Source organism: Muscardinus avellanarius (assembly GCF_963383645.1).
Source record: "Muscardinus avellanarius genome assembly, chromosome: 7".
NCBI lineage: Eukaryota > Metazoa > Chordata > Mammalia > Rodentia > Gliridae > Muscardinus > Muscardinus avellanarius.
The window spans coordinates 9469290-9482536 of NC_137793.1; the positions used below are offsets into that span (position 1 = coordinate 9469290).

Consider the following 13247-nt stretch of genomic DNA (forward strand, 5'->3'; position numbering starts at 1 on the left):
AAGAAAACTGCTTTCTAAAAGAAACTTAAGTCTAAATGCAATATAGATGTTTTGTTACATAAGAAGCTATTTGGTTCTTGAGATTGTATGTTACTAGAAGTAAATTCTCTGGGTATTCCAAGAACTGATGTTACCTTTCAAACACGTATTAAATGTACTTCTTTAGCAGCAGAGGACTCTGAGATGTCGTGTACTCGCTACCAACAACTACAAAAAAAAAAAAAATGGAAAAGAACAGAGACAGACATAGAGACATAGCCTAAGCACCATTCTAGCCACCAAAGAACTCCCTTGGTCCCCAAAGAGAAACACATAAAAAGTAGTATGTTGATAAAAATGCAACTGTGTTTCTAAGATACGATTAAAACCATAAAGAAGTCAGTGAATGTTGGCTTTTATCTTTGGTAGTTCTTTTACCTAAAACCAAGCATAAAACATCAAATGACCATAAATGGCACTGATTAAGTCTTTTATGACACCAGTCATAGGCAAATGCATCTGAATTGTGCAAGCCATGTCCTTTCTTTCTGCACGCAGTCTTGCTTTGCTAAGACAGCAGCTATGTTAGGGAGCTTATGTCCCCTTAACAGAAACACATTCTCAGGAGTGGGAAATACATCACCTCATTACAAACTCCATAGCATTACTTTGCAAAGCCTGTAAGTCTTTGTGAATATAGAGAAATAAATTGGGCCAAAACAAGAGGATAATGGTTGGGGAAAGAGAGCGTTTCCCCAGCAAAATGCCATATACAGTAGGGTTGCAGTTTTAAGGCTGCATGATAACACACCAGGTTGTTCTGATTTAACTGGCATGTCTATTTCCAGCAGAGTTCCATTCGCCAGAAGTAAACCAACTCTCTGTCAACTAGTTCTTATGTTTCATATAAGGTACTAAAGCTATATTCTTTGAGGCAAAGCCACTCAAAATCTGAGAGAGAGAGAGAGAGAGAGAGAGAGAGAGAGAGAGAGAGAGAGAGAGAGCTTATTCTCCGAGTGCAGTGTCTCGTGTCTGTGTAGTTAAGTGCCCTTTTGAGACAAGCTAATAAATGGGTGGCCCAGTTCCCTTTCTTTTAGCATTCCTTTGGAGGAGCAGGTTTCTTACAGAACTAGTCAGTAATTAGTGCTGACCAGACCAAAGAAAAGTGCTATCTAAAAGAAGCTGAACTTCAAATACAATACAGACCTTTCCCTATGGAGTAAACTCTTCATTACATGGAAGACTTGGGAAATATAAGAGGAGAGAATTTAGGCTAATTTGGCTTTAAGCAGTAAAATAAATCTACTGTAGTTAACAATAAATTCAACCCAGACCAAACAAACAAAGACAACTCTCAAATAATCCAATTAAAATGGACAAATGATCTGAATAGACATTTCTCATAAAAAAGTTACATAAATGACCTCTTTTGAGAAAGTATGAAAAAAAGAGTTTGGCATCAATAATCATCACATCAAGGCAAATCAAACCACAATGAGGTATCGTCTCACCCTAGTCAGAGAGGCTGCCATCAAAAAATAAAAAAAAAAAAAAAATGCTGGCAAGGATGTGAGAAAGGGGGAATCTTCATACACTACTTGAAATAATATGAGGCAGTGCAGCTATTAGAGAAAATAGCCCAGAGGTCCCCCAGAAAACTGAGAATTATTTTGTGATCCAGGTGCCCCACTATTGTGTTGATATCCCCCTCAAATAAAATCAGCCTGCATGATTATTGCTGCAAGCTTCATACCAGCTAAGATGGAGAATTAACTGAAGGGTCTCTCGGTGGAAGATTGGACAAAGATAAAGCAGTCTGTATGTAATATCAACTGTTAGTTTTCCATCACTGTAACAAAATACCTGACGAAGTCAACTTAAAGGAGAAAAGATCCTTTTTTTTCCCCTTCATGGTTTCAGAGGTTCCTATCCATAATCTATTAGTTCTATTGTTTCTGAGTCTGTGAGGAGACAGATCAACTTCAGAGATCGGTATCCTGAAGAACACGGAGCAGAGTGTTTGCTCATAGAGCTCTGTAGAGATACTGATTGTATCTTTGCATCGCCTCCCAGGAACCCAGAAACTTGCCTTCAAAAATCAGATATCTAAAATTCACGAGTAAATTTCCTAAATCTAGTGCAAGTAAAGACTTCAGGTAATGGCTGCGTGTTCATTGCTTCTTCTAAAGCAATGAGCATATTCCATGGAAACTAGAAATAAAATTTCCACCCAAGAAGCATAAAAGTATTTTCATGTTATTCTAAAATGGTCCTTTTGTTTGCCTCTGGTGTTCAAATCAAGATTGCCTCCAATGAGCCTGGGACCTAGGAGATCATAACAGTCTTTTCATTCTTCTGGATTTTTTAATGTATTTTTTAATATATTTTATTTTATTTATATGTGGAACATGTTGAAAACGGTATACATTTAGACTGTGCTTGGTGCCCCCCTCTACCCCACCCCAGGTTCCCTTTCCCCCCTCCCAACAATGAGTGTCCAGGTTGACCATGCTACATTCATACTTTTACACATATTCAGATGTAGCTCCTCTATTAATCAACCTCAGCCTTCTTCCTCTCCTATCCTTCCATTCTAGCTTTGCTGAGATTTTTAAATGGTACTTTGTAGGACAGTGTCTGATGAATATGTAAAGATAACCAATTGTAGTTCATAGACTAACCCAGACTAGTGTGTCCCTGAATGTTATTTAGTGGTGCTGTATTTCTCTCTGTGTTGTTGATTGGTTATGGAGTAAACAGACCATGTTCTTGGTAACTAAGCCTTCTGGCCTTGGCTTCAGAGATGGATCCATCTTAACTTGGCCACAGTCACACTGGTGTGACTTCTAGACTCAAAAAAGCAGAGTAAGCTAGGCACAGCAGTGCATACATAGAATCCCAGTGCTTGAGAGGCTGAGGATCACAGGTCTGAGGCCAGACTCAGCAACTTAATAATGCTCATTCAAAATAAAACATGAGCCAAGCATGGTGGTCCACGCCTGTAATCCGAGCTAAGACAGGAGGATAGCAGGTTCCAGGACAGCCTCAGCAATGTGGACTTTTAGCAATCTAGCAAGACCTTGTTTACAAGTAATAAATAAAATAAAGCTGGGTGTGGTGGTGCACACTTGTAATCCCACTACTTGGGAGGCTGAGACAGGATTGTAGGTTCGCGGCCAGCCTCAGCTACTTGGTGAGGCCCTCTACAACTTAGTGAGATCATGTTTCAAAGTAAAGAATAAAATACTTGAGCTGAGGTGTAGCTCAGAGATAGAGTGCCCCTGGGTTTATTCCTCAGTTACACACACACACACACACACACACACATTAGAATTTAACTAATTAAAATAAGGCTCCAAGTGTGGCTCAAAGGTAGAATGACTCTGGGTTCAATCACTAGTACCAAAAATAAAAAATAAAATAGGGCTGGAAATGCAGCTCAGTGGTAGGTAGAATAGCCCTGGGTTCAATCCCAAGTATTGCCAAAAGAGGCAGAGCAGTTTGCATGAGGTCTCTAGGCTTGTATTAGTAGATACACATGAGTGTCCTGTTCAGGGAAGCAGAAGGGCCCTACTCAGGGTTAACACAATGGAAGAACACTGATGGAAGTCAGTTCTCAGCGAACACACTGTGGAGACTTGAGGTCATCGTGGAGCCCTTGGGTCTTTAAAGATCCACACCACTTCTAGCTTCAAACAGCTCATCCCTTTGCACAATTAAACTTTCAGTTTTAAAATAATTTTAGATTTAAAGAAGAGTTTAACCTTTAGCTCAATTTTTATCTCATGTTACCCCGAGAAATAACCTACTCTACATTAAATTTGTTGCAAGAGATAAAAATCCTTATTATTATTATTTAAAAAAAAGAGCTGGGCGTAGCGGTGCACGGTTGTAATCTCAGCATTTGAGAGACTGAGACAGGAGGATTGTGGTTCTCAGCCAGCCTCAGGTACTTAGTGAGGCCCTTTGCAACTCAGTGAGAACCTGTTTCAAAATAAAGAATAAAATTCAGGACTGGGGGTGTAGGGGTATAGCTCAGAGGTAGAATGCCCCTGGGTTCCATCCCCAGTACGAAAGAAAGAAGAAAGAAAGAAAGAAAGAAAGAAAGAAAGAAAGAAAGAAAGAAAGAAAGAAAGAAAGAAAGAAAGGAGAGAGAAAGGAAGGAAGGAAGGAAGGAAGGAAGGAAGGAAGGAAGGAAGGGAGGGATGCAATCACCTGAAGATTAAAAAATATATCAAAAAGAGTTTAACAGAAAAGCTGTTTGCTGAGATACGAATTCATCTATCTTTAAAGCTCTCCGTGATGTTAAAGTAGATTTTTTTTTTTTTTTGCAATACTGGGTATTGAACCCAGGTGCATTCTACATCCAAGCTACACCCTCAGCCCTATTTATTTATTTATTTATTTATTTATTTATTTATTTATTTTATTTTGAAACAGAATCTCACTAAGTTGCAGAGGGCCTCCACTAAGTAGCTAAGGCTGACCATGAACCTACAGTCCTCCTATCTCAGGCTCCCAAGTTCTGGATTACAAGTATGCACCACCACGCCTGGCTTAAGTAGGAATTTTTTCATGAGGGTTTTGCTTTTTTATTTAATATTCTGTATGCAGATTTGGGGGCCTTGCTTGTCATCCATGGATAACACACTGAGTTACTAGATTTCAGTTTATCTCTACATAAACTGGCTTTTTAAATAAACAAGTAACTACTTAAATATCCACATCCCTCATTTACCCAAACATTCAAAACTAGAAAATCACAACTATTTTAGAAGAGCTTCTCCACCGGGATAACTTTTGTGTCAATCAAGCCTCTGTCTTGGCAGCCACAAGGGCTTTGTTTGTTCTCCTGTTGCGTCTTGTTTGCTTGCTTGTTAGTGAAAACCAGATTTGAGGCCTCTGGCAGTTCTTCCTAAAAGATTCTGGTAAAGCAGAGGTCTCTTCCTGTTTGCTAGAGTTTGGGTTTTCTGCTTTGCTTTTGGGTTACTGTTTGGCAGTCTTTGCTAAAGATGTTTGTAAATCACCCAGGACTGAGCTCAAATTTATAACAAAACAAACAAACACACAAAAAGGTTTGCTTCTTTCCAGACAAATGAGTGTTGCAAAGGTCTAGGTCATACAGCGCTCCTTGATGTGACTCCTGCAGGGCAGCTCTGAAATAAGGGCCTGTTGTTCTAGATTTAAGATCATGCTTAAAAATACACGAAGCATTATCTTCACTCCTTGAGATAAGAAAAACCACCCTGGAATAGAAATTGGATTTTAATAAATTCACGATCTTAGAAAGTGAATGTATTCAATGTTCATTGTTCGCTGTTTTTTATTTTTTTTTCCTAGAGTTTACATAAAGGGAAATGGAAAAATCACTGATCTCAGGCTGTTCAGGATCTGAAGCAGGAGATAGGACCCTGGGTTTTGCATATGTATTCTCTATAAGAACAGAGGCTGCTTTTGAATATCTACCTTGCTCTGAGGATTCCTTTCAACTGCAAAGTTTCCTTGTAGGATTCTGATCCTACAGGAACTTGAAGCAGACTGTGAAATCTTATTTCACAGACACATGCCTGGGCAGACCTGACAAAAAGGGAGAAGGTTATGTTGACTGCTGAACTCAAGTATCCAATTCTGTTCCTCTGCAAACCCCCAAATGCTTAACAAAAGGGCGAGAAGCCAAAAAGTTAGTATGGAAGAATTCTTCACTTTTTCCCTCAATTGTGTGCTGATGTGGTCTTATTTTATATACAGTTTTAATGGGGTTGGCAAGCTGATTAGTACCCAGTATTTGTTGTTGAACACTTTTTTTTTTTTTGAGGTACTGGGGATGGAACCCAGGACATTCTACCTCTGAGTGACACCCCCAGCCCTATTTCTAATTTTTTGTATTAAAACAGGGTCTCACTGAGTTGCAAAAGGCCTCACTAAGTAGTAGCTGAGACTGTCCACGAACCGTAATCCTTCCGTCTAAGTCTCCCGAATGATGGGATTCCAAGCTGCGCCATCATGCCCAGCTTGTTGGACACTTCTTAAGGAGTCAAGATATGTGCTAAGTACTTGAAATGCAAAATGCAAAAATAAATAAGCATCTAAATAGTTTTCAGTTTAGAAGAATATAATGGAAATATAACCTCCAAATAAAGTACATTATGATAATTTGATAGGTTGGAAGGATGAACGAAACCAGAGGAAGAAGAAAGCCTTGTAATTTACCTAGAAGAGTTAAATAAAGTTAGGGGAATTAGATAAGATTGTCCATAGGAAATGACATTCTGGTTGAAAGAAGAGAGAAAAGGTAAAGGTTAATAAATAAATTTTATGACTTAAAACGGACAGACCTCTCAGGCCATTTAGTATGGGGACAAATAGCCCCCAATTTTCCTGTAGCTCCTCAGTATTCCTAGGTATTTACAAAACTGGGGGCTTCTGATTTAATTTTCCTTATGACTGCTGTGTTCTTTAATAAACTGTATGAAGGCAATTTCAGGTGTGATTGCAAAAGACATTATTTATTTATTTATTTATTTATTTTTATTTTTTGTGGTACTGGGGTTCCAGGAAGCCCTTCTACCTCCAGGCTACGTTCCTAGACCTATTTTTACATTTTTATTGGAAACAGGGTCTCCTAAGCCAGCGCGCGCAGCTGGCTTCGAACCTGCGCCATCCTCCTGTCTCTGCCTCCCAAGCGCGGGGATTACAAGCGTGCGCCACCACGCCTGGCGCAAAAGACATTAAAGACTCTTTTAAGTTGCAAACACTAGTGCATCCTGCCATTTAGAACTGAAAATTTTGTTAATCTCAAACCTATTCCACAGCTCCAAATAAATAGGTATTACTCTATTACTGTTTTTTTTTTTTTTTCAGAATATTACCAGGGTTCTAATGAAAGGCTAAAAAACTCTTAACATACATCTATTATTCCCAAGATGCATTTCAAAATTCTGTAGGTATTTTCATTTGGATTTGCTTTTAATGAAAAGTACCAAAGCTAAACTCCTTCGAGAATGGGCGAGATTTAAAATCTGTGTAAATCCTAGGGAAACAAAGATTAGACAAAGCTCACACGAGTTAGCAAAAATAAATTTCTTTCTGTCCTCAATTTTATTTTGGAGGTTTCATAGCCAACAAAATGTTTATTGACTCCAAGCAATTTATAAATATAAGCTGCTATTAGAAATAAATTTTGATGGTATCAGAAAAGGCACATGTTTGAAAATTTCTTGGCAAGGCAACTTTACTTTTTTGCAAAAAATGGTGCTCCCAGGTATGGGAGAACACATCTGACAAAGAACCCCATGAGTCTTATATCTCTGACACAAAGCTCCTGTGCTGAACTCATTGCTGGGAGTTACATCTTCACCTTCTTCCTGGTCAGTGACAGGGGAAGCCAGGGGACAGTTAACACCTGCAATCTCTTAAGAGATGCTAATTTTGCCAAGGAATGAAGTCCCTGCCAGATTGCAAAATGGCACTTTAAGTTAAGCTTTGACAGAAAAGATACAATTATCTTCTTGCAATTCTTTTTTTTTTTTTTTTCAGTACTAAGGATAGAACCCAGGGGCATTGTATCTCCGAGTTAAATCACCAGTCCTATTTTCCTATTTTTTAGTCTTTTTTAAATTTTTGAAACAGGGTCTCACTGAGTTATGAAGGGGTCTCACTGATTTGCAAAGGGCCTCACTAAGTAGCTGAGGCTGTCCTCGAACCGCAATCCTCGGTCTCAGCCTCCTGAATGCTGGGATTACAAGCATGCACCACCACGCCCAGCCTCCTTTTTTCTGTTTTTTATCATATATCATTACTCTTTTTCTCAAATTCTATTAGCATATGGTGGCTTTTGCTCCAGAAGGTGTTTGACAAGAGATTATTTTGGTAATCTGTGGGGGATTGTTTTATTAGAATTATCTCTGTTGGTTATGGAACTAGGGCCTTAACAGAGAATTTATACTGCGTCCTACTAGGATCATTATCCCAAATAATATAATAAGGAATGTTATTACTGAAGTCATTATTTCTCCTTTTTTTCCAAACCATCATTCCATTAGGTTGGGGAATGGATCATCTATCTTTGAACATTTTGCTAGCTCAGGTGCTAATGCAACCAGGTTTCACAGGGCTTTAATTATGGTGCCATCTGGTGCCATATTGTTTGGGATACAGGTGCAACATTGGTTCCTTTCTATGGCACATAACTTTTCTCTTTTTTCTAAGATCATATCTGAGGCTAGTCTATTTTCCCAGATTTTTTATTAGTAGCAGCTAACTGTTCAGCTATTTCCTTAATAGTATCTAGTGTATAGTTGACAAACCTCTGTTGATTGTAATATATATCATTCATCTGATCTACCTTTTTATTAATAGTGGACCAGCAAAATAATATTGGAATAAACCACATAGCTATCTGGCTTTTAGTCTTAAGTTCATTGGGAACTCCTTGAAACCCTGACCAAATCTACATGTATGTGAAAATCTAATGACCCACCAGAGGGTTGGACCGTTACTTAAGACCTTACCTGCCAGTTGGAGTACAATTATCACTCTAGTGCAATTGGCAGTCCTTTTCACCCTGGCATTTCAAACCCCAAATAAGGCCCTAAAGGCCCAATGAAGGGTAAACAGGGAACATCCTTCAACTAACTTTCTAGTGAATCATTAGACCTTATATGGTCTACATATATGACCAATTTTTCTAGGGATAGCAAATCTAATACTGGGACAGTGATCAGGGCCTGCTTGAGAACCTTGACCAATAGCATCTCCTCCAGTTTCCAAAGGAGTTTAAACTTCATTTAGGAGTTTAAGATATGATTCCTTCGTTTTGAGGCCATATAATTCAATCATAATCTACTATACTTGACAAGCCCTAAAAATTTTCCTAATTTTCTTTTAGTACCTAGAAGGGACATGCTAATAATCCCTGAATCTCTCTCTGGACCCAGCCTCCTTTTCTCCCTGGCTGATTAAGTGTCCTAAATATTTTAGTTCATTTTCTACAAAATGCAATTTAGTCTTTGCAACCCTCAGGCCGCATCGTCCCAAAAAGTTTAATGAGTCTACTGTGGTGTCTATAACCTTTTCTTTAACTCTTCCAGAGAGGAGTAGATTGTCCACATCTTAGATCAGTCCAATTGAGGAAGGAGCCTCAAATTCCTCCAGCACCTTTTCTAAAACTTGTCCAAATAAGTTGGATTACTCTGTGAACCCCTGTGGCAAGACTGTCCAGTGGTACTGCTGTTTCCCCCCAGTCCCAGGGTTCTCCCACTCAAAGGCAAGAATATTTCTACTTTTCTTAGCTACAGGACAGGCCCAAAAGGCATCTTTTAATTCTATCACACTAAACCAGCTATGTTCATGAGGAATCCTACTTTGAACAATCTGATTTATAGCCCTTAGGTCCTAAGCCAATCTGTAGGACCCCTCTGATTTCTTTACAGGTAATATAGGAGTATTAAATGGTAATATGCAGGCCATCCTGGGTAGGCATTCCATGATGGGTTATTCTTCCTATTCTTCCTTCAAGGGATAGTGAGTATTGTTTTCTTCTAATGGTTCCCCCTCTCTTTTTAGTTCTATCTGAATGGGATAAATCTTAAGCTTCCTCTATTTCCTTCCTTGGTACAGACTGCAGGGTGAAGAGGAGCGGTCCTCTTCCATGGCCTATAGGAGATTAAATGGAACCTGAATCCCTCACTGATCTACTTTTAATCCAATTTCTAATTTAGTCCTTAGGTCTTGGCCCAAAAGATTAGATCCTGCCTCAGGTACAAAAAGGAATTCTGCCTGAACTAGTCTGTTCTTATAGTCAACCTATGTTTCCTCAAAAATAGGTAAATTTAATCCTTCCCCCTTCACCCCTGAAATCATTAATGATTTATTAGATAGCCTTAAGGAACAGGAATGATGGGCAAGGGAGCCTCTGAATGCTCTAGAATCAATCAGGAATGTTAATCCCTCCCTTTCAGATCCTACCTGAGGATTTATCCAGGGCTCTTTGGTAGGATCTATATGCATAAAAGAGCCCCTAATTTCCCTTGTCCTCCTTGAAGGTCATTAGGGATATACTTCTTTCTTCTTTCTTTAGGTCCAAGCATTTCTTTTTTATTTTTTTCTGCACCCTGATAACATTTACTTTTCCTGTTCTGTTTAGTTGGTCCCTGAGTGTATCCCTTTGGAGGTCCCTGGGTTAAGGATCTTTGTCTACAGTCTCTGGGGCCACTTTTCTCCTGGGTTACTTTTGCTCTCATAGGTACTATTATTTTAGATTTTTGTTTTTGTTTCTCTTTATCCCATCTTACGTATACCCTATGAGCTTTCCTTAACAATTCCTCTAGAGCCCACTTTTTCCAGTTTTCTAATTTTGTGTAGATTTCTTGCAAGGTCTGGTAACTTTTAGTAACAAAATGTAATTTAAGCATTCCTTATCCTAGAGATTCCTCTGAGTTTAACCCAGGATATTTCCATATCTGGTCCCTGTTACAGTGTGAGTTGATATGGTTTTGGGGAAACTGTACCTGAGGACCCCTGTTAGGATTCCGGACACAATTTCCCTCAAAACACACACACAAAAAAAACAAAAACAGAAAAACTGCAGGTTCTTGTCCTGAGCTAAGGGTGAATACACATTAGCCCAGACTCTTGCTGAAGATTTAAAGAAGTTTATTAAAAAGATAGAAATACAGAAGATAGTTACAGCCCCATGCCAGAATGCCATGGGGGAGTAGTTCAAATGAATGCCCCACCAAAGATACAACACGTGGCCAGACTTTTTATACCCATGACCTCCATCTTGTTTACCTAATTCTGACATAGTCCCCTTGTTTTCCTGCCAAGGTGGAGCCCAGGTGTCCTTTCAGCCTAGGTCTCTTTTCATGAAGGTCATGATCAAAGGTCAGGTCGACCCCCTCCTCCTATCCTAGGTAGATTATCTAATCATGTAGATCTGTCTTTAGACAGAGAAAGTCCTAGCTCCCCTCTCCTATCGACTTGCTAATTACTTTTAGCTAAGTCAATCCAAGTTTCAATAGCTGTTTGCTTCCTGATGGAAGCCAAGCCTTTCTCTCTCCAGGTCTGCCATTTTGACACAATTATATCTGAAATATATCTATTAATAATAAGAGCTTTCTCAAATCTTCCTAAGCCATTCCCAATACTGGTATAGTCTCTTCATCTGTTAAGAAAATCAGTTGGCCTCTCCTTCTTTTCCTCCTGTACGTCAAAAGCTTTAGTCATGTTTTAGACCCTAGGTACAAATTTTCTAATCCCCTCAGTTATTAGTTCCCAAAGGCCCCTCATATGACTTCTATGCTCTGGGTTGTTGCTATTTCATAGGGGCTCCTGGTTGGGAAACAACCTCAGCAGCTAGGACATCAGGACCTGCTGGGAATTCCCATTCCCATGCAGCCATGGCTGCCTGTCTAATGGGTATCCTCTTCTCTCCAGTTAAGAAGATGCCAAAAATGGGCATTAATTCAGTTCGTGTGTAAATATGGGTCTCTAGAAATTGATCTAGCTGGGCTGTAATCCCTTGAATATCCTCTATAAGAGGTTTGAGTCTCTTTCTTAGAACTCTAATCTCAGAACTTTTAGGTGAGCATTTATAAAGCAAATAGTCCCTCAGCCCAGAAGAACTTTCCTAAGTGGCTTAAAAGCCCGTGACTGCTCCTTTTAGAAGGAAAAGGGAAATTCTGGGCCTCCTGTTTATATTGTTGAACATTTCCTTTCAGTCAGGAGGTGCATAATGAAGGGGGAGGGCTCTGAAGTCACAGCAGTTGACTGGGATTCCCTCTTCCCTTTCTCCCTCTTCAACTTCTTGAGGTGGGTCAGTTTGTTGATTCCCTGAATTGTAGAGAGGAGGTAAACAGTTAAGGGGCTCCCAGTTCCCATTTTTGCCCTTGTTTTTGTTCATTTCTCCGCCTTCCTAGGGAACAAGATGACAGGCCCCTTCCTCAAGCAAAGCACACAGTCTATCTCTTCTTAGATCATAGGATTTTTATCATTGACATATTCAGTCAACAGCTGGCACACCCAGTCCTCACTAGAATCAAATTTTGGACAGAATATCAATGGCTTGAGGATGAGTTCTTGGGTCCAGATGAAACACCAGTAATTTTTTTTCGGCTCTCCTAGGATTGTCTTCCCAATCTTGGAGCATACACCCCAGGGGACTATTTGAGGGAATTTTGTCTAATGCTTCTCCTTTCCTGGGAACCTTTTCACTGGGTGAAGAAATCTTATCTCCCCTTTTGGCATGCCTAGCTGTGTAACCTCAACTACATACTTGGCTGAGACCTGGTCTCCCCCTTCTGGAGGGTTCTAGTATTCCCCAGACGTGCTTTGTCTTTCTCTGTTCATCTTTCTGGGAAATGTATCCAAGGTAGATGCTTCTTAGCTAATGGTCTGCTATTTAAAGCCCCATCAGGCTTCAGAGAGGCCACTTGATCTGTATGAATCACCAAGGATATAATGGAACAGCAGATCCAGACTCCACACCCTCTCACTTAGGCACACACATGCACAATTCCAGGCATGTCCTGACCACCCAGGTGTTACCTGCTTCTCCCCAAAGTGTTCCTACCTGAGTCCACGTGTAAAATTTCTGGCGACTGCAAAATCTGTTAAGGCTCTCTCCGTATTACTTCAAAATTTTCACCTAAAGGTTTGTCTCCTGCTCAAGAGATTGTTAGTTCCCTTCACCCTAAGCTACCTCAATAAGGCAGTGAACGCAGCTCCCTTAAGAAGAACGGATCCTTGCCACCCTAGAAGGGCGCTGTACCCCACATGTATACCATATTTATTAGAAATAAATTTTCATGGCATCAAAAAGTGCATGTGAAACAATTTGGAAATTGCTTGGCAAGGCTATTTTACATTTGTGAAAAAGGATGCCCCCAGGTATCCAAGAGCACACTGACAAAGAATTCCGTGGGTCTTACATGCCTGACACAAAGCTCCTTCTGTGCTGAACTCCTGTTGGTAGGAGTTATAGCTTTATATTCTTCCTGGTCCACTACAGGTGAAGGCAGGGGAGGGTGGACACTCGCAATATCTTAAGTGATGCTAAATTTTGTGAAGGAATATAAGACCCTAACAGGTTATGAAATGGAGGTTTAAGTTAAACTACTCTTTTGACAGAAAAGATACAATTGTATTTTCCAACTATCAAGACAGTTTATCAAAAACTCAGAGTTCAGTTTAATAAAGGATTGATAATACTGCCCCAAAAGTCACAATACCAAAATATTGAATACTTTGACTTTATAAAATGTATAGAC

General features: G+C 39.6%; 1 protein-coding gene across 1 annotated transcript in view; it reads left to right on the plus strand.

Moving 5' to 3' along the window:
* SGCD (sarcoglycan delta) overlaps nucleotides 1-13247 on the plus strand; it is a gene marked incomplete at both ends in the record, with an annotated part of 422413 nt that overhangs the window by 308647 nt on the left and 100519 nt on the right. The gene's annotated exons all lie outside the window — the stretch shown is intronic.